Below are 27,285 nucleotides of genomic sequence, written 5' to 3'. Positions count from 1 at the left end.
CAGGTTGTGCATGGGGCATGGCATAAGCCTCCAACTTAGATTTACAACATCTCTAAATGAGATCTTTGAACTAGTCAACCTGTGTGTGTTCATTAAAAGTATTAATTTGTTGGGCCTCCCTGGTGGCGCAAGAGATTAAGCATTGCACTATGAAGCAATCATAGCCTCTGCAGCATGAATTCAATCCCCGGCCGGCCAGGGAGCAATACATATGGCACAGCAGACCTCTCCTGACTCTCCCGCTTCTCCTTTCAGCAGTGTACTTCAGTCAGTCTGCCTGTTCTGTTCCCCGCTCTGTCTCTGGTGAATCCTCTCACCTCCCCGCATCTCTGGCCTATACCCCAGCTCTTGTATGCATAAATAAATCTTTTAAAAAAGTATTAATTTGTTACACATAATCATTTAGAATAGTTCAAACCTGTGGTGACTTCTATCATCTCTGTTAGTCTTTATTATACCAAAAACTTTAGTAAAATGGAACTAGACTGGGTCTCCCTGGACCTCTCTGAGACCCTCTCTCTGCTGCTTTAGAGTAATAATCACCACCTTGCCAATATATAATTTCTTTATGACACAGATTTTACATTGTTGTTCAGTTATTTCAACTCCTTCAATGGCTTCCATTTTCTTTCATCAAAAGGTCAAAATGCTTAGCATTGTCTTTAATAGTCTGACCCTACCTGACCTGCCTTTACTTCATATACTACTTTATTTCTTTTACCCTCTGAGAGTCTTAACTGAACTTCTGGCTGGCTGTTCACCAAATGTGTCACAATCTTTTAACAACTCCATTTTTTGACAACTTTGATCCCTTTGCCTGGAACCTCTTTTCCTATTTTTCCACCTGGATAACTGCCACTCCTTCTCTAGAACAGTTGTTTCAGATGCTAGGATAAGTTAAGGATGGGATGTGAGTTTTACTTTAAAGGCAACGATATAAGGTTTAAATATATACGGTCAAAACAAACCTTGAAAATGTACTAAGCCATCCCAAAATACATGATGGATGGTTTTGTTTATCAATGTTGTACATAAATATATATATGAAAAAATATATATCAAGTACAAGAATCACATTCAGAGCAGTGCAGTCACATGCTGGCACTCTGAGAAGTGGGGAACAGGGATTCCACGAGGGGGTCACAAATGCATGCCTGACTTCTCATGATCACTGAACTCCGGGACTCACTGAGTTTTTGTGGTAGCCTGAATTATTAGGTATCATGTTAGTGCACTCTCTGTCCTGCCCCCCTCATTCTCTCTTCAATGTAGATGCACCTCTGTAGTGCCAAAAATTCAACCAATCTTTTGGTGACCCCTTTAGGCAGTATAAGTCTCATAGAATTCAATTCATATCTCTATTATAGTAGCTATCAGGTCTTATCATAATTATTTAAGTATCTGTTCTCCCAAATAAACTGTGAATTCCCTCATAGTATGACCTTTATCACTTCTGTTCCTCTATTCTTAACATCTAAGACAATTCTTCACAAAGATCAGGGCAGTGCTTTTCAAAATATATGCCATGTATCCGCATCAGAATTATCTAGGGTACCTCTTAAATTACAAATTCATGGAGATAAAATAATAATTTAGATTTAGGTTTTTTTAAAGATTTATTTTTATTTATTTATGCATACAAGAGCTGGGGTGTAGGCCTGAGGTGTGTGGGGTGGTGGTGGTGGTGATGAGAGGATTCACCAGAGACAGAGTTGGGGAGCAGAATGGGCAGGATTGACTGAGATACACTGCTGAGGGGATCAGCAGTGCGTGAGACAGGAGAGGTCTGCTGCGCCATGTGGGTCAGCTCCCTGGCCTAGGATGGAACTCGTAGTACAGTGGCTGGTGATAGCTTGATAGTGCTGAGACTTAACCCCTTGAGCCACCAGGGAGGCACTAAATTTAGTTTTTATATAGGTTCTGATTCAGCATTTCTTGGGTTGGATCCAGGAATTCTTATTGTCAAAGCACTTTTCAGGTGATATTGATGCACATGAAAATGGAACTTCTTTTCAGATGCCTTCCCACCTACTCTCCTGTCCCCACAAATGTTACCTCTTCTGTTGCTCTAGGGCAAAATATGGGGAGGCATAAGACCCGAGAAATAGAAGAGTATTGTTGATACTGGGAGGGGACAGTTGGGATGGAGTTGGAAGGATGACTTGAAATTTACAGAGAGGATTTCCAACTCTATGTACTTGATGTTACTACACCATTTGTAAAGTAGCATTAGCAGACATTGAGATTTACTCCCCAGGACTCATTTCATCCTTCTCATATTGAATTGCAGCAAAGCAAATTGGGGAATTGATTTCAGCTCAAGGGATAAGGCTGATTGCTCTGAGAATAAACCTATTCCTTTTGCCAGTTATGGTTTAGAGATTCAACTTGCCTAAAATTCAAGTAATGATTTATTGGCAACTTTGGGGAAACTTTTGTCCTTGCTTTTAAGGGAAAGTGCCTCCTCTGGTTGATAGCAAGGATACGTGTGGCTCTGATTGTTGTTGATAATTTTCTCATGGTTGTGAGGAGAATCTAGCCTTAGATAGCAGTTGACCTGTGGAAAATGTACTACAGTGGTGGAAAGAATCTGGGTCCCTGGTTAAAAAAAAAATATTGTAGCAAATAGAATATAAATTTCACCATTTTTACCACTTTAAGTGTATGGTTCAGTGATATTAAGGACATTCATATTGTTGTGCAATCATCACCACCACACATCCTCAAAACTTTTTCATCTTCAGATGAAGCTCTACCCATCAACATCCTCAATCCCTGGCAACCACCATTCTACTTTCTGTCTTTATGAATCTGACTGCTCTAGGTAGCTCATATAAAAGGAACCATCCAATATTTATCCGTTTGTGATTGTCTGAGTTCACTTAGCACGATGTCTTGAAGGTTCATTCATGTTGTGGTATGCATAAAAATTTCCTTCATTTTGGGGCCTCCCTGGTGGCACAAGGGGTTAAGGCACAGCACTATGAAGCTATCTGCAGCCACTGCAGCACAGGACCAGTTTGATCCCCAGCCAGGGAAGTGACCCTCATGGTGAAGCAGACCTTTCCTCTCTTGCCTGCTGCTCCCCTCAGCAGGGTATTTCAGTCAATCTGCCTGTTCTGTTCCCCACTCTGTCTCTGGTGAATCCTCTCACCCCCAGTGCCTCTACCCTGTACCCCAGTTCTTGTATGCATAAATAAATAAATCTTTAACAAAATTTCCTTCATTTTAATAATATTATTGTCATTATATGCAGATGACATGACGCTATATACAGAAAACCCCAAAGTGTCCATAAAAAAACTGATAGAAACAATAATGTATCAAGATATGTTGTTTCTATGTCACCAATGAACTAGCAGAAAAGAGATATGATGAAAACAATACCATTTATAATTACAAGAAAAGGAAATAAATGCTTAGGTATAAATTTAACCAAGGAGAGGCCTCCCCGGTGGCGCAGCGGTTGAGCGCTGGGTTGCGAAGCTGCCCACAGCCTCTGCGGCGCCAGTTCGATCCTCGGATGCTCCCCGGCCACTGGAGGAGGGTCTCACATGGCGCGCAGACCTCTCCTGCTGCCCGCTGCTCCCCTCAGCAGTGTACTTCGGTCCTTCTGCCTGCTCTGCTCCCCGCTCTGGCTCTGGTGAATTCTCTCACCCTCCTGCGCTTCTGACTGTACCCAGTGCTTGTATAAATAAATAAATCAATCAATCTTAAAAATATATATATTAAAAAAAAGAGAAAAAAATAAATTTAACCAAGAAAGGGACGACCCATACATGAAAACTATAAGACACTGTTGAAAGAAATTGAAAAAGACACAAAAAGATAGAAAGACTTTCTGTATTTATGAATTGGAAGAGTCAATATTATTAAATGACCATTTTACCTAAAGCAATACACAGATTCAACACAACACCTATCAAGATCCCAATGGCATTCTTCACAGAAATAGACAAAAAAAATCCTAAAATTTGTACGGAACCAAAAAAGACCTTGAATAGCCGAAATAATCCTGAGAGGAAAAAAGAACAAAAACAGAGGTTTTATGCGCCTTGATTTTAAACTATATACAAAGTAGTCGAAACAGCATGATACCGGGGTGGGGGGGGCATAGGCATTTTTGGAGACGTGCAAGCCCAGAAATAAAACCACACATATATGAACAACTAAATTATGACAAAGGAACCAAGAACATAAGATGGAGGAAGCAAAGGCTCTTAATAAATGGCGTTGGGGAAATTGGACAGCAACAAGCGAAAAATGAAACTGGATTACTCTTATATCATATATATATAAATCAATTTAAAATTGATTGAAAACTTAAATGTAAGTCCTGAAACTAAAATACAAAGAAGAAAAGATAGGTGATGCGCTTGTTGACCATGGCTTTAATGATGTCCTTGTGGATTTTCTCCAACAGAAAGATAATCTAAAGATAATATAAACAAATGGGACTACATAAAACTAAAAAGGTTCTGCACAGTGAAAGTAACCATCATTAAAATGAAAAGGATGCCTTCTGAAAGGGAGAGGATATTTGCAAACCATATATCAGATGGGAGAGTAATATACAAAAATATATAAACAACTTGTACAATTCAAAAACCAAAAATATACACCCCAATTTAAAAAACAGCAGAGTGGGGTCTCCCTGGTGGTGTAGGGTGTTAAGATGCAACCTATGAAGCCATCCGCGACCTCTGCAGCATGAGCTCAATTCCTGGCCGACCAGGGAGCTACCCACATGGCACAGCAGACCTCTCCTGACTCTCCCGCTGCTCCCCTCAGCAGCGTATTTTGGTCAATCTGCCTGTTTTGTTCCCCACTCTGTCTCTGGTGAATCCTCTCATCCCCCACACCTCTGGCCTATACCCCAGCTCTTGTATGCATAAATAAATAAATCTTTTTTTAAAAAAAAGGACAGAGGATTTAAATAGGCATTGGACCAAAAAATGGCATACCAGTGACCAACAGACACATAAAAAGATATTCTACACCACTTATTATTAGGGAAATGCATATTGAAACCACACTGAGATTTCACCTCACACAGGTTAGAATGGTTATTATAAAAACGTTAAGAAAGAATGAGTGTTGATGAGGATGTGGAGAAAAATGAACCTTAGTGCACTGTTGGTGGGAATGTATATTGGTGCAGCCACTTTGTAAAACAGTAAGGCAGTTCCTCAAAAAATTAAAGCTAGAACTACCATATGATCCAGTAATCCCCTGTAAGGGTTTTTAAACTAACAACCTGAAAATAGTAATTCTAAAAGTTTTATATATATATATATATATATATACACATATATATATATATATATATATATATACTTTTGTTCACTACAGTGCTATTTACACTAGTCAATATATGGAAACAACCTTAGTACCCACCCACTTACGAATGTATTAAGAAGATGTGGAATATATACACCATGAAATACTAAATCATAAAAAGATGAAATTTTGTCATTTTTGACAATATAGACCTTATGAGGGTCCCTATAGAGGGAATTATGTTAAGAGAAATAAGTCAAAATGCCATATGATTTTGCTCATGGGATATTAAAAAAGAAAAAAAAATTAAAAAAAAACACAACAAAAACAAACCCTTAGACTCTTCTTTACCAGAGAGGAAAGAAGTCGGTGGGAGCAGCTTGGGGGTGAATGGTGATTGGGGATTTGGTGGTGAGTGTCATGTGAAATACACAGCTACTGATATGAGAAAGTGTATACCTGAAAGCTATACAGCTTTGTAAACTAAGGTTACCTGAAAAAAACCTTCTTAATTAAAAAATTTCTCACCTTTTTAATGATGAACAGTATTCCATTGTATATAGATACTACAATTTGTTTATCCATCAGTCTCTGGACTTTGCGTTGTTTTCCACTTTTTGGCTATTGTGAATAACACTTATCAACGTGGGTGTAAAATATGTTTGAGTCCATGCTTTCAATTCTTTCATGTACATACCCAGTAAAGGGATTACTAGGTCATATGGTAATTCTATGTTTAATTTTTTGAGGAATAACCATACCGTTTCCCACAACAATGGCACCATTTTACATTCCAACCAGCAAAATATATGGGTTCCATTTTCCCCACATCCTTTCCAAAGCTTGCTGTTTCCTGGGTTTTTAAAAGGTAAACCAACAATAAAATCGCCAATCCCAGACTTTCGGTGAAGTCTAACTACAGAGCAAACATCACCAGGGAGGCTGACAGTAGGCAGGCATTGCTGGACGGGGACTGACTAGGAAACAAAATTCTGTTGTATATTGTAGGTAAAGAACAACTGGGATCACACTCAAATGTTTGATTAACAAACAAATGAGATAATTTTTGCTGAATTTGATTATTGTTACTTATAATTTCCTCCCTCTTTATTTTTTTTAAAGATTTATTTATTTTTATACAAGAGATGGGGTATAGGCCAGAGGCGCGGGAGGGTGAGAGGATTCACCAGAGACAGAGCCGGTAGCAGAACAGGCAGACTGAAATACACTGCTGAGGGGAGCAGTGGGCGTGACAGGAGAGGTCTGCTGCGCCATGTGGGAATCTCCCTGGCCAGCCAGGATCGAACCTGCGCTGCAGAGGCTGAGGACAGCTTCACAGCGCTGCACTCAACCTGCTGCGCCACCGGGGAGGCCCTCCTCCCTGCTTTAATGATTATGTGGTGCTGACCCACAGGAGCTGTGTGCTCTTGACCAGAGTCTAGCTTGGCATGTGTGTTTGAAGCAGGATGTATATAGAAGTTAGTTGATTGTTGCCCCAGAGGCTCGTCTTATAAACTCAGACTCTTGCAAACTCTATCTTGCCTCCCTCAGGGACCTTTTCCTTACCTGTTATTTGTTGTTAAATCACTAGGCTGAGCATAGAACCCAAACAACAGATCTTTATCATCAAGTCCCAGAGGAAAGAGGTCTAGTCCACTCACATTGGACCCCAAAAATCACTAGTAAAGCATACAGTGTAAAAGTTCCCTAAGCCCAGGTCCTGACTCCATCTTGGATGGGCAGAAGTTCTTGCCTTCAAACAACCAAACCAAACAACTAAAACAGAAAGACATGCTTCCCTTTCTCTCCTGATATGTAGAGTTAGTGTTAAAACAAGGTTTCCATCTTTCCGCTCAGATGAGAGTATGGGGAATTGCAAGGCAGTGCTGAAAAGACCATTAAAGACCTGCAGACTACTTTGAGAAAACTTCCTGGAAAACATATAAGCAATCCCTGTGTTTAGAAGTAAAACTATATCTTGGAATAAAAATTTCCACTCACCAGTTATCAGTCTCTCCATGATGAGCTCCAAAAAACTGAAGAGACCATCAGTTTTCTTTCTAAACTAGCTGATGATCTAAGTTGTGGATTCAGACACTTAAAACACTTGACTTCTCCCCAATTTCACCATGCTGGATTTTTGGACTTATCATGGAAGGTCAGCAGCCCCATTAAAGCTAAAATATTGTCCTTGACAACTGCCATTTAGTTTTCAAGAAGCTTAAGAAACTGGGTATTTCTCCAATTGCCTGCTTTACTTAAAGCTTCAGGACCCAAAAAATGAATCAACCTGCGTAGGGTGATCTACCTCATTTCATGTACCAAGTAAATTAACATCAGATGTAGAACTTCATTTCAGCTTGTGCTTTGGAGGGAGATGGGCCTGGATGCAAGCTTTTAGGGCTTTTGAATACTAGCTGGAGGTAATTTTGAGGTTATTTAACCATTCTCAATTTCATTATCTGTGAAGTAAGCACAATAGTATCTACCCCACAGGACTGTTTTGAGCATCAAATGAGATCACAGGTGTAGAAATGTTCAGTAAATGTTAAGGGAATTGGAGAATATTTGTTCTGGCTACTTGGAAGCCAAGTTCTTGCCCTATGATTCTCTAGACTTAGCTGATAAAATAATTCCTGGCTAGACCCTTACAATATAAACTCTTGATAAATAGCTCTGGAACTACAGCTTAAACTTAACACCCAGAGAGCATAGATCTTGCTCCATGGTGTTTTCCAGTCTTATGTTTTATAGTTGTGACTTAAAATAGATTATTTTAAGGAGCAAGAAGCTTCTTGCAAGAAAGTAAGCATTAAGTTTGACGGAAATCAGGTTACTATCTAATGTAAAAAATCATTAATCTTATTACCCCATTTGGTCAAACAGATATTTCATACCAACTGTGCTGTCTCGTACCCCTGTGGTCCCCAGGGATAACTTGATCTGGCTGGCTGACAGGTGTACCCTTTCTCTCCCACTGCTCTATGTGTTCTGTTGTATCACCTTCTACTTATTAGAATATTACAACTCAAGGGGAATATGAATCTGTTCCTGCTTGAACTATAGATTGTAGAAAGTAAGGTTACATTCTACTTCTGGGATGATGCATTAATATAAGTTTCCTAATCCAAAAGACATACTTGGAGTGATCTAAATGATCAACACAACCTCTAACAGTGCCTAATGTCCACTGTAGAAATGACATCAAGCAGAAAAGGAACTGATTTTATTACCATCATTCAACAGGAGGGTACAATAGATTCTCAATCATCATATCTCAATACCTGTGCTTATCTAGCATCATATCTCCACAACTCAGTAGTTATAAAAGAATATGTTATGCCTCAGATGAATCAAAAGAGTAGCAAACAGGGAACAACTTCATAAAGGTACAGAAGAACAAAAGCTTAAGTCTTTCTATCATACCATGCACCCAAATTAATTTCAGGTATATAATAGGCTTAAGTACAAAGTCTAAAACTATAAAGACTCTAGGATAAAACTTAAGAGAATATCTTCCTCATCTTGGAGAAGAAAAGATATTTTGGACAGGATATAGACAGCCTAAAACACAAAGGAGGAAAAATTAAAACACAATCTCTTCAAAATCAAGACTGTCATCAAAAGACTGTGAAGAAAATAAAAGGGCATGTCACAGACTGGGATAATAAATTCAAAATATACCTGAGCAAGAGCTCATATCCTGAATATGTAAGGAAATCCCTCACATCAATAATAAAATGAAAACCAAATGTAGTAATAACCAAAGGGTTTGAACAATCACTTCAAAAAAGGAGATCTATAAATGATCAAAATGCATATAAAAATGTGACCAGCATTCTTAATAATGTGGAATATGCAAATTAAAACCATAAAGATAAACTATTTTACATACAGGAACAGAAAAAAACGACAACACTAAGTGTAGGTGAACATATGTGGTAACTCAATTTGCTGATGGAAGACTAAATTAGAATACACATTCTTGAAATTTGTTCTGGTTTCTTACAAACCTACATATGCCATTATACCGTCATTCAGAAATTCCACTTCTAGATAATTAAATAAGTGGAAATATAGCCACAAAAACTTTCACAAATATTTATAGCAGCATTACTGGAAGTAACTGAATATAGAAAAAGAAAACTAATGTCAATCCACAGCCTATATAAGAAAACTAATGTCAATCTATGCATTTCCTATAGAGGATAAAGTAACTTCTGGTATAGTCAAACAGTGGACTATTTCTCAGTAATAAAAGCCATGAACTACTGATGTATACAACACCATGAATGCAGCTCAGAAATAGATGTGGAAAAAAAAAATACCCAGCACAAAATGTATGAAATTCAAGAAGAGACTAAATGAATACATGGAGAGAGTCTACAGGAATGTCATTGCGTAGGGTTATTTGGGAATGACTGGAAAGGGACACAGGAAACTTTCTGAGTGTGGAAATATTCTGTATTTGTTTAAATCTTGACTACATGAATGTGTATTTTTTAAAAACTCATTAAATGGCCTATTTAACATCTAAGCGTTGCATTATATGTAAATTTTCCCTCAATAAGATAATGTTCAAAAACAAAAATAATGTTCAGATAGTGATTAAAAGCTAAGACTGAAACTTAAGCTAAAGTGAATAACTGAGGAAAGCATAATGTTTATAGTGTGGTTCATAATGGAGGTCTAGAAGCAACAGAATTTATTTTATGTCTTCAGAGTTAAGGCATTTTGGAAACACCCTAAGATTTATATTTAAAAACTCTGTTTTCCTTTCCTTTTGTCTTAGCAATAACCGCTTTGGTTGAATTAATCAAGAATTTTTTTTTTAAGATTTTATTTATTTATTTATACAAGCACTGGGTACAGTCAGAAGCGCGGGAGGGTGAGAGAATTCACCAGAGCCAGAGCGGGGAGCAGAGCAGGCAGAAGGACCGAAGTACACTGCTGAGGGGAGCAGCGGGCGGCAGGAGAGGTCTGCGCGCCATGTGGGACCCTCCTCCGGTGGCCGGGGAGCAGCCGGGGAACGAACCGGCGCTGCAGAGGCTAAGGGCAGCTTCGCAACCCAGCGCTCAACCGCTGCGCCACTGGGGAGGCCCGAATTAATCAAGAATTTGCTTCTATATGTTAATTTTAAAATATTTAGGGATTAGTGCAAATTTTGAGTTTTATTCATATATTCAATTTAGAATACTGCTAGTGTTTAACAATAGAGAGCACTCTGATTGGTGCAAAGTAAGTAGTCCTTATACTACTAATGTCCCATAATTCTTTTTTTTAAAGATTTTTTTATTTATGCATAAAAGAACTGGGGTACGGGCCAGAGGTATGGGGGGTGAGAAAATTCACCAGAGACAGAGTGGGGAACAGAACAGACAGACTGACTGAAGTACACTGCTGAGGGGAGCCGGGGGCAAGACAGGAAAGTTCTGCTGTGCCATGTGGGTAGCTCCCTGGTGAGGGGTCAAACTCACTGCAGAGGCTGTGGATAGTTTTATAGTGCTGTGTTTAACCCCTTGTACCACCAGGGAAGCCTCCATAATTCTTATATATTGGGAAAGAGTGACTGATTTTGTATGTATGTTTGAATTAAAAAAGATCAAAGAGGAAACCCACAAAACCTTTCTATGTTTGACTGTTTTTTCAGTAATTTGTAATGGAGATCCAACCTGACAATGGTTTTGTTACCAAGCAACCTCAATGGGAAATAGGCTGGGATGGGTGTGAGTCCTCACCCAAGTGCTTAAAAAAAAACTCAGAACAAGAAGTTTATTCAGGACGTACTGTTCCCTCAACAGTTTAAGCAAATATAAGTTTATTTCTCTTTCCCAGTAAAGTCTGGAGGGAACATTCCAGGCTGCATGGGCAGAAGACAACTTTGCCATAAGAGGTTGTCCAGGGATCCAGAGTCCTATAATGTGACTTAATAAATCCTAAGGTAGTTCTCTTGTTAATAGGGCTCAAAATGGCTCTTTACAATGTTCAAGGAAGAAATAGCAGGAAAAAGAAAGCAGGAGAGGAAGAAGTCTCTTCTTTTAAGCGTTTGGCCAGGAAATACTTCATCTTTCTTCTACCTGCGTCCTATTGGCAATGGCTGGAGAACGGATTCAGGGAACAATGGACAGTGACAATCATTCATGTCTGGAATGTACCAAAGTACACTGCTGGGGGGAGCAGTGGGAGAGACAGGAGAGGTCCTGTGCCACGTGGGAATCTCCCTTGCTGGCTGGGAATCAAACTGGCGCTGCAGAGGCTATGGACAGCTACACGGTACTGTGCTCAACCCATTGCGCCACCGGGAAGGCCCTCTCCATTTATTTTTAGTGCAGGAATGAGAGTCAAAATTATCACCTGTATTAGTCTGAAGTAACCAGTTAGAATGAGCAATAGCTTAGTCCTGGAGCAGGGTCCTAGCAGCCCCTTACTGAGTCAGGCCTTAACACTTTAGATGTGGGATCATGGGGAATATAAAGCAAGGCAGGAGCAGGACAGGTCAGCTGGGGGATAAGTGAAGATCTTAGAGTGACAACACATACTAACCAGTTTATAGACCAGTCTTAGTGGCTGTAAATACCATCTAGGAGAGGTTATAGTCAGAAATGACATCTGGCGGGCAGAGGTTGGTGGGGGGGCGCTTCCTGGTGGCACAGGGCGTTGGTTGTGGTGCCGTGAATCTGCCTGCTGCCTCTGTAGCAGGAGTTGGATCCCCCGCAGGCCAGGGAGCACCCCACATGGCGCAGCAGACCTCTCCTGGCTTGCCCGCTGCTCCCCTTAGCAGTGTATTTCAGTCTCCCTGTTCTGTTCCCCACTCTGTCTCTGGTGAATCCTGTCACCTCTTGCACCTCTGGCCTGTACCCCAGTGCTTGTATAAATAAATAAATCTTTAAAAAAAAATGGATATTCCTGCAAGAAGTTAACTGACGATTTCTTAGTCACTTGAGCTTGCACACAGAAACCTAAATTAGCAAACATCCCACAAACCGAATACTGTGTCTTGATTTCTCTGCCTTTAAACTGTAAAAGATTCCCTTTGTAAATTAAATCAGAAAACTAGCAAGGAAAGACACCAGTGATGTTGTAAATCAGGTATCAAGATAGAACAATAATGAACTTCTTCCTGAGCTGAATCAAAGCGATTTGAAGAATGGAGGCTACTAGAGGCCTAGGGTAGGGGTGGGGAAGAGTGGGCCCAAAGGGCTGTGGTGGAGGATTTATTGGTACTTTGGTGGTGGGTGTGGCATAGTGACATGCCTTTGAAGATGCATGAACCCTCTTCCTCGGCATCACATACAGTGTTGCTAATCACCATTACCTCAATAAAAAATAATAGGGAAGAGAGAGAGAGAGAGAGAGAGAGAGAGAGAGAGAGAGAGAGAGAGAGAGAGAGAATTCCAAAAAGGGAACTAGAGGAGCTAATGTGTGAGGTTTATAAAGACAAGGTCTGTCTGGGCTAGGGCTAGCAAATACAAGAAACTGCCTTCTGCAAGAAAATATAATGAAAAAGAGCAAGGTTAGATGGAGTCTCTAAACAGATACTGGTATCTTGAAAGACAGAATTATAAATGAGCACATTCCTCTTATTCAGGCAGAGAGAGGCATGCTGATTGACCTCTTCTGTTATTTCCCAGAGGAACAGCAAACATCAGTATGTGCGGAGAGTCAAGATAATGTCATAATGCTAATCACACCCCAGTGCGCACTTTGTCCCATCAATATTCAGCGCGCTTCCCCATTCCCAAGGAAGCATGAGAAAACCAAGCTCAGACAAGTTCCTCAACCTCCCTGAGCCTTGATGATTTCCATCTGTACAACCTGGAGCATTCTATTTACCTTTCATAGTGGTTTGCGAGGTTTAAAATGGGAAAATGCTTATGTATATCCTGTGGCCCTGGTAAAATTGTGGGTGTGCAGAAATGTGCAGTTCCTTCTTCCTCAGTTTTGGGACATTTCTAGAATCAATTTTATGCTCAGCACAGACCTCCCACCTGACTTTTCATTCTTAGTCCTTCTAAAAGGCAGCATTAAAATTAGTGAAGCATCTGCCCTACAAAATCCAACTCTGGATCTTGCCTCTGACCACCATCTCTGCTCCCTCCGCATGAACACACAGCTTGCCACTGGTGCCACATGGTCTGTAAACCCAACTGAATCAACATGGAACTACCCTTCAATCTGCTCAGCCTCTTTAGAGTCTCTTTTCTCTCTACATGCTATCAACTTGTTAGTCTTTGCTTCACCACCAGCCTCTGTCCATCACAGACTATCTCTTCTCTAAATCTCTCAGAAAGCAAATACCGTCTGTAGGGTAAAGAAAATATCAGGCTTTTCTGCCCTTCCGCCATCAGGATAGATGATGGATCCTTGTCCTGAATGCATGCCTGATGGCGGGCACCTGGAGTAGGGTGTGGGCATAGGTAGATGGGATTCACCTGGGCTAAGATTGTGCTTTTAAGGGCGGCGTCACGGGGACGCCAGCAGCAGCGGCAGCGGCCGAGGCCGAGGCCGAGGCCGAGGCCGAGGCCGAAGCCGAAGCCGAAGCCGAAGCCGAAGCCGAAGCCGAAGCCGAAGCCGAAGCCGAAGCCGAAGCCGAAGCCGAAGCCGAAGCAGAAGCAGAAGCCGAGAAGCAGCAGAACGGACGCCAGAGAGCCCAGATAGAGTAAAGACTTGCTGGGGGCTGGGAGGCCTGCCAGCCTCCCAGCCCCCCAGCCAGCACCCCTGCCTGCCATATGCCTGGTGAACCGCAAATAAAAAACCTGCAAAACTACTGAGGACTCAGACTCCTCCTTTACCCGGTCTGCATGGGATCAGAAAACGTGCACTCTGCCAGTTCCTGCCTTTACACCGTCTATAAGTTAATCTGTATCTTTCTCCTTTTCTATCTTTGCTGACTGTTTTGGCATGACAAGAGCACTGTCTGCTGTTCAAACTTTACATGCCACCCACACATGGACTGAATCTTTTGCTACTTGGCAGACTGTATCCCATCTCTTAGCCTTTATCTCCCTTGTAATTTTGGTCACCCTTACACTACAAGCTCCTTCTAATTGTGCTGGGGGAACGGTATGTCCTGAATAAACTCTACCCACTGATGTTTTATGGACACCACCCCCACTTCCATGCCAAAGAGATCCCAGGTGCCCAGGATCACAACTCCCATCATGCCATAGATCTGCCGTGACCCTTGACTTCTTGAAGGGGCTTTCGAGGAAATAAGGGTGGAGTTAAGCAGCCATGCTTGCAATAAACCCACTTGGAGGTCTGGCGGAGGTGTGGTTTCACCTGCCTTCAGGTACACCTGGGGCCCAACTCAGACAGCATTTCCGGTAGGACAATTGATCAATTAATCTCTCTTTCGCCCCCTGCCCCCCCACCATGTGTGCGTGTCTGTGCATGGATGCATGCATGAGTGCATGCACTCCCCCTGTTTTCATTTCCTTGTAAATAAACCTTTTATTAACCTTTCCCTATGTGCCTGCCCTTGGGTAATGTTCTGAGTTTTTTAAACACACAGGTGAGGACTTACACCTCGGTCACCCCATTTCTCTTTGGGGTTGCCCTATAACAATAGCATTTACATATCTACCATCTATTTTTAGTAAACAATCAAGCCTTTATTACATTTTCTATATCATTTTTACTTCAGCGTACAAGGAATTGGTTAGGGGAAATTCCTAATTTTTTAAAAATTAGTTTATTCGTTTAATTGTGGTAACATTAGGGTCCTCCCCATCAGGTACCACCACAGTAGGGCACCAACCACCAGACACCCATATTCCACCACCATAGTCCATTGTGTTTCCTTCTTTTATTGTTCTTTGATTTCCTCCACCCCTCACCCCTCTGGGTGCTTCAGTTCTATAGTCAGTTTTCTAATCAAAGAAAGACAAACTTAAAAACTAATATATTAAAAAAAACTTCATAGTTGACACTTTGTTCCATTCTAGCCTCTACCTTTTCAATTCTTTATAGATAAGCTTCTTCAAAGAAGATTCAATTCATCCCTCAGTCATTTTCTCTCCTGCACTCAGTATTCCACTTTCCAAAGAAACCAATGACTTTTGTGATGATGCAAAGGATGATTTTATTTTTTCATTTAGTTATTCATTTATTACCTGCCTTGTGATTAAAAGTTATAGAAAGGTAGGCACTGACCATATCCTAGTTTTATGGATAAGGAAATTAGGGCTTACAAGAATAAGAGTCATATCCAGGATCTAGTAGGCATTTATAGTAACACAGCAAGTGGCTGAGCCAGAAATTGAACACAGGTCTATCTTCTGGTGTTCTTATACCACATAGATTACTATTTCTGTCACCTTTGCAGGTTCTTCTTCATCATCAGAGTGTCTCAGACCTCAATGTCTATCTGTACTCATCCCTTCATGATCTCACCCAGTCTCATGACTTTAAATACTGTGGTACATTATCTGCAATATAGCCACTAATGATCCCTCCTATTGTATATGCACATTGTGCTAATATATGTTTTCTCTCTATGAGGAGGTGGTTCTCCTCCTGCTAAATCTATCAATAGGATGGCTTTGCGACTTACTTTGAACCACAGAGTGAGGTCAAATTGGAATGTGCCAATTCTGGATATAGAAGGTCTAGCAGCTTCTGCTTTTGCTTTCTTGGAAACCAGGTCCCATGAAAAAATGTTTGTCACCTCCTCCAAGAAGCCTTCCAGGATCCTAACCCTTCTAAGTAAAAGTCACTATTCATGACCTTACACTGTTTTTTTACTTTTTTTCTGGCACCAATCACTGGTTGATATTATGTTCCATATTTAGGTATCTGTGTTTGTTGTTCGTTTCCCCTCACAGGAAGCACAGTTGACAGCCACAGCTTACATCCCTCCGTAGACACTACTACAGGTCACAGAAGTGACATTTCTCCTAGATTGCACTGAGCCAATGATTGAACATGACAGCCATACAGAGCTGACCAATTCCTGAGGATCACAGGACTTCTCTAACATAAAACTTTGGATTGGACATTCATTGTTGACCTGGCCAAAAATTTTCTTAGAATTTAGCTGCATCTGCATTCTTTTTGCCCAAGTCTCCTTACCCTCCCTTCTTCCACAGAAGTCAGACCTGTGCGGGGTCTGAAGACTCCCTGATTAGTCTTCCTCCACACCTTTCTCCCTCTGATATTTCCCCTAATAAATATCTTACACATCCAAACACACCTTGGTGTCTATGTTTTGAAAGACCCATCTATCATGTGCTCCAGTGAAGGGGCATGAAGAAACTGCCAATACCACTGATGTAGCAGAGGCTTGGAAGTTGGACAAGGCTTCTGAGAGTAGAGACCTCACTATCCAGAGGCAATGGAGTCATGAGCAGGCAGCAGCAGTGGATGCTATTTCATGTCAAAAAGGCAAATGGATGCACTTGCCTGCAGTATATGCCAGCCCAGAGACCAGGTCAGAAAAACTAAACTACAGCAAAGACCAACAGAGACAAGTAGAAAGGGATGGCAATGAGAACTGGCTCTAAATCCTCCAATTTTTTGGAGGATCTGTAAACTTTCCCCTCTACGAACTGCATCTTGCTGGGGTGGGGAGTTCCTGAATAAGATAAGACCAATTACAGTAAATAAAGAAGCCATCTTTTTGGTATATCTACAAAGAGTATGTAAATTATTCACCATACAGTAAAGAGAACACTGACATCTTTAGTGCATTTTTTAAGATTTATTTATTTATGCATACAAGAACTGGGGTACAGGCCAGAGGTGTGTGTGTTTGGGGGTGAGAGGATTCACCAGAGACAGAGTGGGAGCAGAACAGGCAGACTGACCGAAGTGCACTGCTGAGGGGAGCAGCAGGCGAGTCAGGAGAGGTCTGCTTCACCATGTGGGTAACTCCCTGGCCAGGGATCGAACTCATGCCGCAGTGGCTGTGGATAGCCTCATAGGTTGCATCTTAACCCCTTGGGCCACTAGGGAGGCCCCTGACATCTTTAGTTTTAACTAAACCATTCCAACCCACTTTATGGTTTTGGGTCAACATTCAAACTAGCATATTAAAACAGATGAGTTGAAAGATCTGGCTTTAGTCCTATCTTTGCTTTTTTTTTTTTTTTTTAACTTTTTGGGTCTGGGAAACTTGCTAGCCATACAGAGCTTGTCTCCTCATCCATTAAATGGGATAACCTATTTTTTCTGCAGATCACCAGATTACCATGTGGGCAAATCATATATTTAAGAATTATGTATGGTGAAAGATGGAAACTAGCCTTTTGGTGGTGAACGTCATATAGTATAGCTAGATGTTGATTTATAATGCTGCTGTATACCTGAAACCAATACCATGTTATAAGCCAATGTTACTTCAACAAAAACTTTTTAGAAAGCTGTTCTTTCTGAAAAAATAAAATTAAAACCCATATGTAAAATTACTTTAATTTTATACAATGTTATATAATTATGTTTTAAAAGATATATTACATCCTGAAAATGCTGATCCATTCTTCAGACTGCTTTTTAGTTCATTCTGTCTACCTCTGCTGTTATATGATGCCCTCTGCTGTTCTCTTCTATGTCTTTCCTTCAGATACTACCAGGGACTTAGAGTATATCCTTCTATCCAAAATGATTAACGTGGGAATAGTACATGGAGAACACGTATTCTTTTTTGAAAGATGAGAGTAAAGCAAGGATATAATGGTCAAGTGCCTAAATCAGTCAAACCAGACCAGAACCTGAGCTTCTAAATTACTAAGTTCAGTGTCTTTTGTCAGGAAGTATAAAAATACTCTTGAGTTTGACTTAAATACCCAAACAGACGACATCTTCAGGCCTCCACACTTGTTCTTCCTTCTAAATTCATTATCAACATTGAAAATTATTTATGGCATCTGCTCAGCCACCAAAACAGAAACCTCAAAGCCAGAGTTATTTCTATCCTCTCTTTTAACACCTAAAATAGGTTATGTGGGCTCATTAATTCTCTCTTCTAAATCTTTTACCCATTTCTCCATTTAGACTGACCTCAATTAGACTTCATTTTCTTTAGCCTGTGTTTTTTCCATAGCCTCCAAGGTGTCTTAGCAGCCTCCAGGTTTGTTCACCACTTCATTTGTTCATTCATTCATTCATTCATTCATTGAAGTTCTTGCTTAATCCTTACAATAGCCCAGGCAGTATGCTAGATATGATGAATTAAAAGAAAGCAGACATAGCTTGTGTGCTCAAGGAACTCAAAATCTAGCAGGGAGAGATAAATATATAAGTAAACGTGGAATTATACTTCTTCCAAAATATCACTAAAACAACCTTTGATGAGACAAAGTTGAGTTAATTTTCTTCATGGTAAGGGGGGAACACTGATTCAAGCAGCGACTTAGTAGCATCTATAAGTAGTGAGAGTAAAGTCAGGATATTTATGAGATTTTGAAGCCATGTATAAGATGGGTCTTTCAGTGAGGAGGGGAGTTGTGATGGTTACATAAGAATAATTATACAACAGTTTTAAGGTTGGTGGGCCTAGCATGTGAGGATTTTGAATATGGAGTTCAAAAAGTCTTTGCTTATAAACTTTTGGTTGGTGTTTTCTGTTGATGGTTTTCTTAGTAAATTCCTGGAATGTACAATGAAATTTATTTACAACTTCCTGGAATAATAGAGTGATACTGATGAAGACAGGGGAATAGTAATGTCACCTAGTGGTGTAGATGCGCTGACTTTACTTAAGTACAGAAAAGCATTACAGACACATGTAGAGGGAACTCTGGGAGTGTGGAGGAGACAATACTCAATGACCCCTGGAGTCAGAATGAGAAAGAGTCAGAAAAGGTTTTGCAGACCTGAAACATCCCATCACAGCGGAATAACATTCCATTTATGGATGTGCCACATTTTGTTTATTCATCAGTTGATAGACATTTGGGTTATTTCCACTTTTGGGCTATTACAAATAAAGCTGCTATGAATATTGGTGTACACAATATTTTTGTGAACATATATTTTTATTTCTCTTGGGTATATACCTAGGAATGGAATTGTTGAGTTACATGGCAATTCTATGTTTAACTTTTTGAAGAGCTGCCAAATTGTTTTTCAAAGTGGCTGCACCATTTTACATTTCTGCCAGCAGTGTGTGAGCGTTCAAATTTCATTTTTTTTCATGTCTTTAAAAAATGATCGCCATCCTCATGTGTAAAGTAGCATCTCATAGTTTTGATTTGCATTTCCCTAATAACTGGTGATATTGAACATTATTTCATGTGCTTGTTGGCCATTTCTATATCTTCTTTGAACAAAAAGTTTTTCAAATCCTTTGCCCATTTGGTTTCTAATTATGTCTTTTTAATTACTGAATTATAAATGATAATTACTGATGGTCTCACTCATAGCAGGAATCTAGAAAACTTAAATAAGGGACCAGGAAAATGAATAACTATAAGAAAGTGAAAATCAAAATCAACAAAAAACTATGAACCAGAGACACTTTTAGGGGGACGGGGGCGGGAGGGGAGGGATTGGGGTCAGAATGGGGGGCTGCAATTGTATGGGGAATATAACAATAAAATTTATAAAAAAAAAATAAATGATAATTACTCTGGATACATGTCTTTTATTGGATTTACAATTTACAAATATTTTCTCCTATATTTTTCTCCTATAATTTCAACCCACATGGTGGGTTGCCTTCATTTTCTTGATGGTATCTTTTGGAGCACAAAGATTTTATTGAGGTGAAAGTGTCATAACATAAAATTAACTATTTTAAAGTGAACAATTCAGTGATATTTAGTGCATTTAAAATATTGTGCAGGGGCCTCCCTGGTGGCGCAGGGATTAAAGTCTCAGCACTATCAAGCTATCCCCAGCCAGGGAGCTACCTACATGGTGCAGCAGACCTCTCCTGTCTCACCTGCTGCTCCTCTCAGCTGTGTATTTCAATCAGCCTCTTCTGCTCTCCACTGTCTCTAGTGAATCCTCTCACCCCCTTCCCCCACACCTCTGGCCTACACCCTGATTCATGTATGCATAAATAAAAAAAATTAAAAAAAATGTTGTGCAACCTTCACCTTTATATATAGTTCCAAAACATTTTCATCATCCCCAAAAGAAGCCATGACCCATCAAGCAATTGCTTTTTACCCTTCCTTTACCCTACTCCCTGATAACCACCAATCAATGTTCTGATTTTATGGATTTACTTATTTTGAATATTTCCTGTAAATGGAATGATGCATTATGTGATCTTTGGTGTGTAGATTCTTTCACTTACTATAATGTTTTTGAGGTTCTACTGCATTGTGGGATGTATCAGTATGTCATTCCTTTAGGTGGCTGAATTAAATAGGAAGTGTGAGTCCTCCAACTTTGTTCTTCTGTTTTAAGATTATTTTGGCTATTTGGGGGCCACCTGCAATTCCATATTAATTGGATGGTTTTCTTTTCCATTTATAAAAAAAAGAGAATTGTGATTTTGATAGGGATTGCCTTGGGAAGTATTGCTATCTTAAGAAGTACTAAGTTTCCCACTCCATGAATTTCAGTATTGTTAGGTGTTCTGAAATTTCTTCTAACAAAGTTTTGTTGTTTTCAGGGTAAAGTCTTCCAAATCCTTGTTTAAAATTATTCCTATATATTTAGTTTCTTTTAAAGATTTATTTTTATGCATACAATAGCTGGGGTACAGGCCAGAGGTGCAGGGGGGTGAGAGGATTCACCAGAGACAGAGTGGGGAACAGAACTGGCAGACTGACTGAAATACACTGTTGAGGGGAGCAGTGGGCAAGTCAGGAAAGGTCTGCTGTGCCATGTGGATCACCTCCCTGCCTGGGGATCAAAGTCGTGCTTGCAGTGGCTGCAGTTAGCTTCATCGGTTAGCTTAACCCCTTGTGCCACAAGGGAGGCCCCCTAAATATTTTGGATGTTATTATAAATAGAATTGTTTTCTTTGCTTGTTTTTCATATTTTTTCATTGCTGGTATATAGAAACACAATCGAGCTTTTGTGATAGTTATGTGAGAGAAAGTCATCAAAGCATCTAACATGCTGTCTGGCACATGTGTATGCCAGTTCCTTCCTCTAGTCTTTCACGAGTATATTCTAGGCATCAACTGGAGCCACCTCCTGTTTCTGAAGGCTTTGACCCAGGAATTGTACTTCTGATAGTCTATAGCAATGATGCTCCCAGAAGAAAAGAAAATATTTTGTGGCAAGGATATTCATTGTGTCTGTTAACAGGCACACACGCATGTACACAATTGACTCTACCTACAACATGGTGGAAGAGAGTGGCTGGGTTCACCTTCTCCATTAAAAACAACTATTAAAAAATAATATTTGCTCATAGGAAGACCCAGATGCTCTTTGTCATCTATAGAGTCCCAGGAATATCCCACAGTGACTTCAAACTAATAGTGGTGGCCGCTGAAGAGAAGAAGTGGGAGGAAGCAGAAGGGAGTATGACTGGGTGCGTAGATATCCCAGCTAGCAGAAAGCATGGGGGGTAGACCACCAAAGCCATGATGGGGCCACCTGGAACATAGTGAAATTCCCTAGAGGAACTCTGGTGACACAAAAGCAGGTGCAGACCTGACCTGGGGCAGTGAGAACTCTGAGGGCACACACTTAGGAAATAGGGAACTCCAAATTTGGGGTGGGCACTGAAAGCTTCCTCCTCACCCACTTTCCAGAAGAGATCAAAGAGATACCAGGTGGAACCAGGCTGGACTCCATAAAAAGCCCAATAATAGAGAGAAGGACTTGTGAGATAACTCACGAATTCTTTGGGAAATCAAACAAATGGCACACAGATATTGCAGCCCTGCAAAAGCCTGCAGCAGAGGCAGGGTGGGGCAGTAGCAGCCATTGCTGGCAGCCATAGTGACAAGTGGGCACATTTCCACCCACCACACTCTGGTGTAGTGCTGCCTCCTTGCCAAGTACAAATTAGTCCCGGAGCATGAGCCTGGCAGTCCAGACCTTGCTCCTCCCACTGGAGTTTCAAGCTTCATAGATTATGATCCATGGCAGAAGGGAGCAGCAGGGAGTTGGGGTGGGAAGTAAAGACAGCTTAAGCACAGGACACAGCTTGCTGTGGAATGAAAGAAGCAGAGATAGAGGTGACCAAATTTTCTTCTCAAATTGAGGTCGAATGTTAAAGTCCCAGACTCCCTTCCTGACCCCACTTCATTGCCAAGGTAAACTAAGAAGAGAAACGATCAAAACTAAATCCCCAGCACCACAATCACACACACATACACAGAGCAAATAAGGCAACATACATGCTTACGAAGCAAGGAACATCTGAATGCAAGATAGAAAAGCAAAATGAGAAGAACAGAAGCCATGGGACAAATATAAAGGATACAGAAAGAAGACCTATCAAACAATGACTTCAGAATAATATTGAGGGTGCTAAATGAGCTACTGGAAGGTCAATCACAGGAAGACAGGAAGGTGCAAGATCTTAGAAAGGAGATCTAGGACCAAAGAGAGTTCTTCAGCAAAGAGATTGAATATGCAAAAATATCACCAAGAGAGACTCTGAAAGGCAGACAGATTTAGAAAGTGCTTTAAATAGAATTAAGCTGACAGACTAAAGAATTTCAGATGTAGAAGACTTAAATGAACAAATCACCTTTTCAGGAAAAGATAATCAAGACAATGGAAAAATAAGAACATTCTACGAGAAACATCAGGCACAGTTAGAAGAGGAAACTTAAGAATAATTGGGACCCCAGAAACTGAAGAGAGAGAAACGGGACCAGAAATTCTGCATAAAGAAATTGTGGAATATATACTCAATGGAATACTACACAGCTAAGAAAAAGCATGAAGTAGTGGCATGGCAGACAAAGAGAAATAGTGCACATGGCATTGTGAGGTGATTATGTTCAGTGAAATGAGTGAAAAACTGAAAGACATATCAGATATTTTTACTTATCTATGGAATATAAATAACCAAAAATACACACACAGGTAAAATATAGTAAGAAAAATCTTGAAGTTGGCTAAAGAATGCAATGGTTACCAGAGGGAACAAGGGGGAGAGAGGGAGAAGAGATTCGAGGACGGAGGCACATGGGATATTGGCAAGGGTAGTTTGGTAGAAGGTGAGTGGAATATGTGCACTTATAGAAAAGCAAAAACGTAATCCTAAAAATTAAAATAAAAAATGCTTAAAAGTATACATGAAATTTAACAAATAAATGCACACATACAAACAACTGAACATGCCAAATGTCTAAAACTAAGGGACTGATATTTGCTAAAAATTACATCCATGAAGACTTTTAATAACAAAACAAAGTGTTTATAGAATTAAGATAACAAAATGTATATGCATGCAACTATTTACCTATACTTAAATAGTTCCATTTAATTATATTAGTTGTTGAAAATATGTATAGAAATGCTATTGAAATGAAATACACAAAAATATAAATAGTGGTTACCATTGGGTGAAGTAATGTTTTTTTCACTTTTGTACATTGCATCTAGCATTACTTTTACAGAAAAAATTAAAGAAAAATTGTTAGGACTGAGGAATACTCTACAGCAATGAGAATGATCTATAACTACTTGTAACAACATGAATTTCATGAGCATAAGGTTGAGTTCAAGAAGCCAGATGCAAAAGAGTACTATGATGCATAATTCAACTTATGTAAAGTACACAATCAAGCAAAACTAATCTATGCAATTCTTAATGTGGATAGTGGAATTTGTGAAGGTAGGGTGGATAGTAACTTTTGCATCTGGCTCCTTTTGCTTAACATTACATTTCTAATATTCATGGTGTCCACGTCGGGGTGAGGGTAATGACTGGAAAGGGGCACAAGGGAACTTCTGAAATCTAGTAATGTTCTGTTTCATGATCTGGGTGTGCTTAGTTTGTAAAAATTTATCACCCTTATGAATAGTGTGTGTGTGTGTGTGTGTGCGCGCGAGGGAGGGAGGGGGAGAAACAGAAAGAGAAAGAGAGAGAGAGAGAGAGAGAGAGAGAGAGAGAGAGAGAGAGAATGTACTGAGTGAACGCAAATTCTCATCCATGCATTAACTGAACGAAGTCAGTTTTAGTACAGAAAGAAAAACTCATCTTGGCCACAAGATGGCGGCATTAGTTGCTCGGAAATCAAATTCCAAGGTGCTCTTTAGCATATATATATTTTTTTTAAACGAGATTAGAGATGTTTGCCTTGTGTCACCAAAGCTTTTAAATCAATATTATGGGAAGTAACTCCCACAAGTCTTAGCAAAGGGTTGATGTTTTGACATAAAGGAGCATTTGGGAAGGCCATTATATCTAAAGGGTCCCAGATTATTAATTATTGCTTAAGTTGGAGTGAATTGTTATTTTTTTATTTAAATTTTATTTTTATATTCCCCATACAATTACAACCCCCTTATTTTGACCCCAATCCCTCCTTTCCCCGCCCCCACCCCCTCTTTAGCATATTTTAACGATCAGATCAAATATTTGGTGTATTGTCTTAAAAGAAGAGCACTTAGAGATGTTGCAGTTCAAATGTCTCTAATTTTTCCAATGCTAGAAATAAGCTACAGAAGTATGAATTGCCCAATATCACTCTGCTGGTTAGAAGACCTCGTCTGAAAAGCCAGGTTTCTGGAATATCAGCTTGCTCTGCCACATTTTAGAAAGTCTGTTTTCAGCTCTGGTTCCTTCCCACCATGCTCTGGAATAAGTCGCTTATCAAGAAGAAGAGCCCCTGATCTTTAACTTCAGAAAACAGAAATCTCAAATGGAACAGAAAATCCATGACTTGAATTGGCAGTATTGACTGACTGCAGTGTGAATTTACCTTATATGGGCATTTTCAAACACCACATGGCCAATTCTGCCTGAACTGGTTTAGGATTCTACTTCCTCAGATGAGAAGATTAAAGAAGACACCTCTGTTTTATTTTCTCTCTTCCTCTTTCTTTGTTTAACCTTCTTTCCATGTCTTATCTCTTTAAAACACAGGAGTCAACAATATTTCTCAGAACCAAAAATTCAAAATCAAATAAATACAGTGACTACAAGACCAGACCTCAGATCTGTGTTGTGATTCATTTGTCTTTGTTGTAAAGGATTTGCAGGATAGAGCCCCCACGGAAGATGAAAGAGTCAAATTAAGATGAAAAATGACTGCTTGAAACTTGGACCATTGGAGAAGCTTTTTGCTGGTCGGGGACAGCTGCAAGCAGGGGAAGAAGAGCATAAACAATCTCTAAGGTATGCACAGCAATCTTCTTTGCTAACCTCCAATGGAAAGGTAGAGTCCTTATATGGGGCCAGATAGACTGGAACAACGGGAGAAATATTTACCCCCCCACCCCTGGAACATTTGGCCATTTCTAGTTGTCTGACATGGGAGAAGGTGCTATTAGAGTCTACTGGGTGGAGACCAGGGATACCGCTAAACATCCTGCAATGCATAGGGCAGCCCCAACAACAAAAAAATTTCTCAGCCCCAAATGTCAACAATACAGAGTTTGGGAAACCCTCTCTATAGAAAATTGATCCCAGTGAAATAATGTGGCACCTTAGAAGGTCTTTCTGATTTGTCGTGCAAGCCAAATTCAAACAAACAATCAAAAACAAAAACAAAAACAAAAAAACCCAAAGAAACAAAAATAAAACAGGCAGTGTCTAAGTCCAAGGTGAGATCTATAGAGAAATGACAATTGAATTTGGGCTGATCCATATTTTTTGGAATATAATTTTGCCTTTTAATTTCTTCTCAGGCCAAAAGCATTCAAGTCAGTTCTTAAAACGCTGAGCACCAACTTGCCTTGAGGAAGGCTTAGTACTGCTTTACCAAGGATATCCTGAGGTCTCCATTATAAGGGGAGGAAATGAACCTCAGCCAGACCCTCCTTTCTGCTATCTCTCTAAAGTGTTAACAGGGCCTCCCTGGAGGTGCAAGAGGTTGAGCACTGCATATGAAGCAATCCACAGCTTCTGCAGCACAAGTTCAATCCCCAGCCGACCAGGGAGAAACCCACATGGCGCAGCAGACCTCTGCTGTCTCACCCGCTGCTCCCCTCAGCGGTGTATTTCAGTCAGTCTGCCTGTTCTGTTCCCCACTCTGTCTCTGGTGGATCCTCTTACCCCCTGCATCTCTGGCCTGTGCCCCAGGGCTTGTATGCATAGATAGGTAAATCTTAAAAAAATAATAATAAAAACAAAGCATTAACAAGGAATTTCAATCTAAATATCCTTTGAAAGAACTGTCAAAAATTCCCTGGCAGGGCCTCCCCGGTGGCGCAGCGGTTGAGCGCTAGGTTGCGAAGCTGCCCGCAGCCTCTGCAGCGCTGGTTCGATCCCCGGCTGCTCCCCGGCCACCAGAGGAGGGTCCCACATGGCGCGCAGACCTCTCCTGCCGCCCGCTGCTCCCCTCAGCAGTGTACTTCGGTCCTTCTGCCTGCTCTGCTCCCCGCTCTGGCTCTGGTGAATTCTTTCACCCTCCCGTGCTTCTGACTGTACCCAGTGCTTGTATAAATAAATAAATAAATAAATAAATAAATAAATAAATAAATAAATGAATAAATAAATAAAAATAATAAATCTTTAAAAAAAAAATTCCCTGGCATTATTCACATTTCCTATATGACCAAGGTCATCTCTGACACCTAACAAGAAAACATGATGGTCCGACACCCCTAACTGTCCACTGAGTCCAGACTCCAGCTGCTCCCAGTCCTGCCCCTAGTCCTGCTTGTTGTCACCAATAAGCATGAAGGACACAAGCAGAAAAATTTATCAGAGGAAAGCCTCAGAACTCTTGGTGGCTGAGAGAAACTTTCTGGTTGACTTATATTTCTGGGTAAGGGAGAGCCACAGAAGGAGACTGTTTTGCTCCTTGTAACTGATAATCTTTCCAACATACTTACCTCCTTTCTATGTTAGCAAGTAGGAGAGTCTGGAGCATAAAGTTGAAGCAAATGTATTTATGGCCTTACTCATTGTCATCATCATCAGTGACCACTATCCAGGCCGGGAGATGGTAATTCGACTATGAGAACTTT

This window comes from Talpa europaea (assembly GCF_964194135.1).
Source record: "Talpa europaea genome assembly, chromosome: X".
Lineage (NCBI taxonomy): Eukaryota > Metazoa > Chordata > Mammalia > Eulipotyphla > Talpidae > Talpa > Talpa europaea.
The sequence above is the reverse complement of the archived record's forward strand: the minus strand, read 5'-3'. Positions refer to the sequence as shown.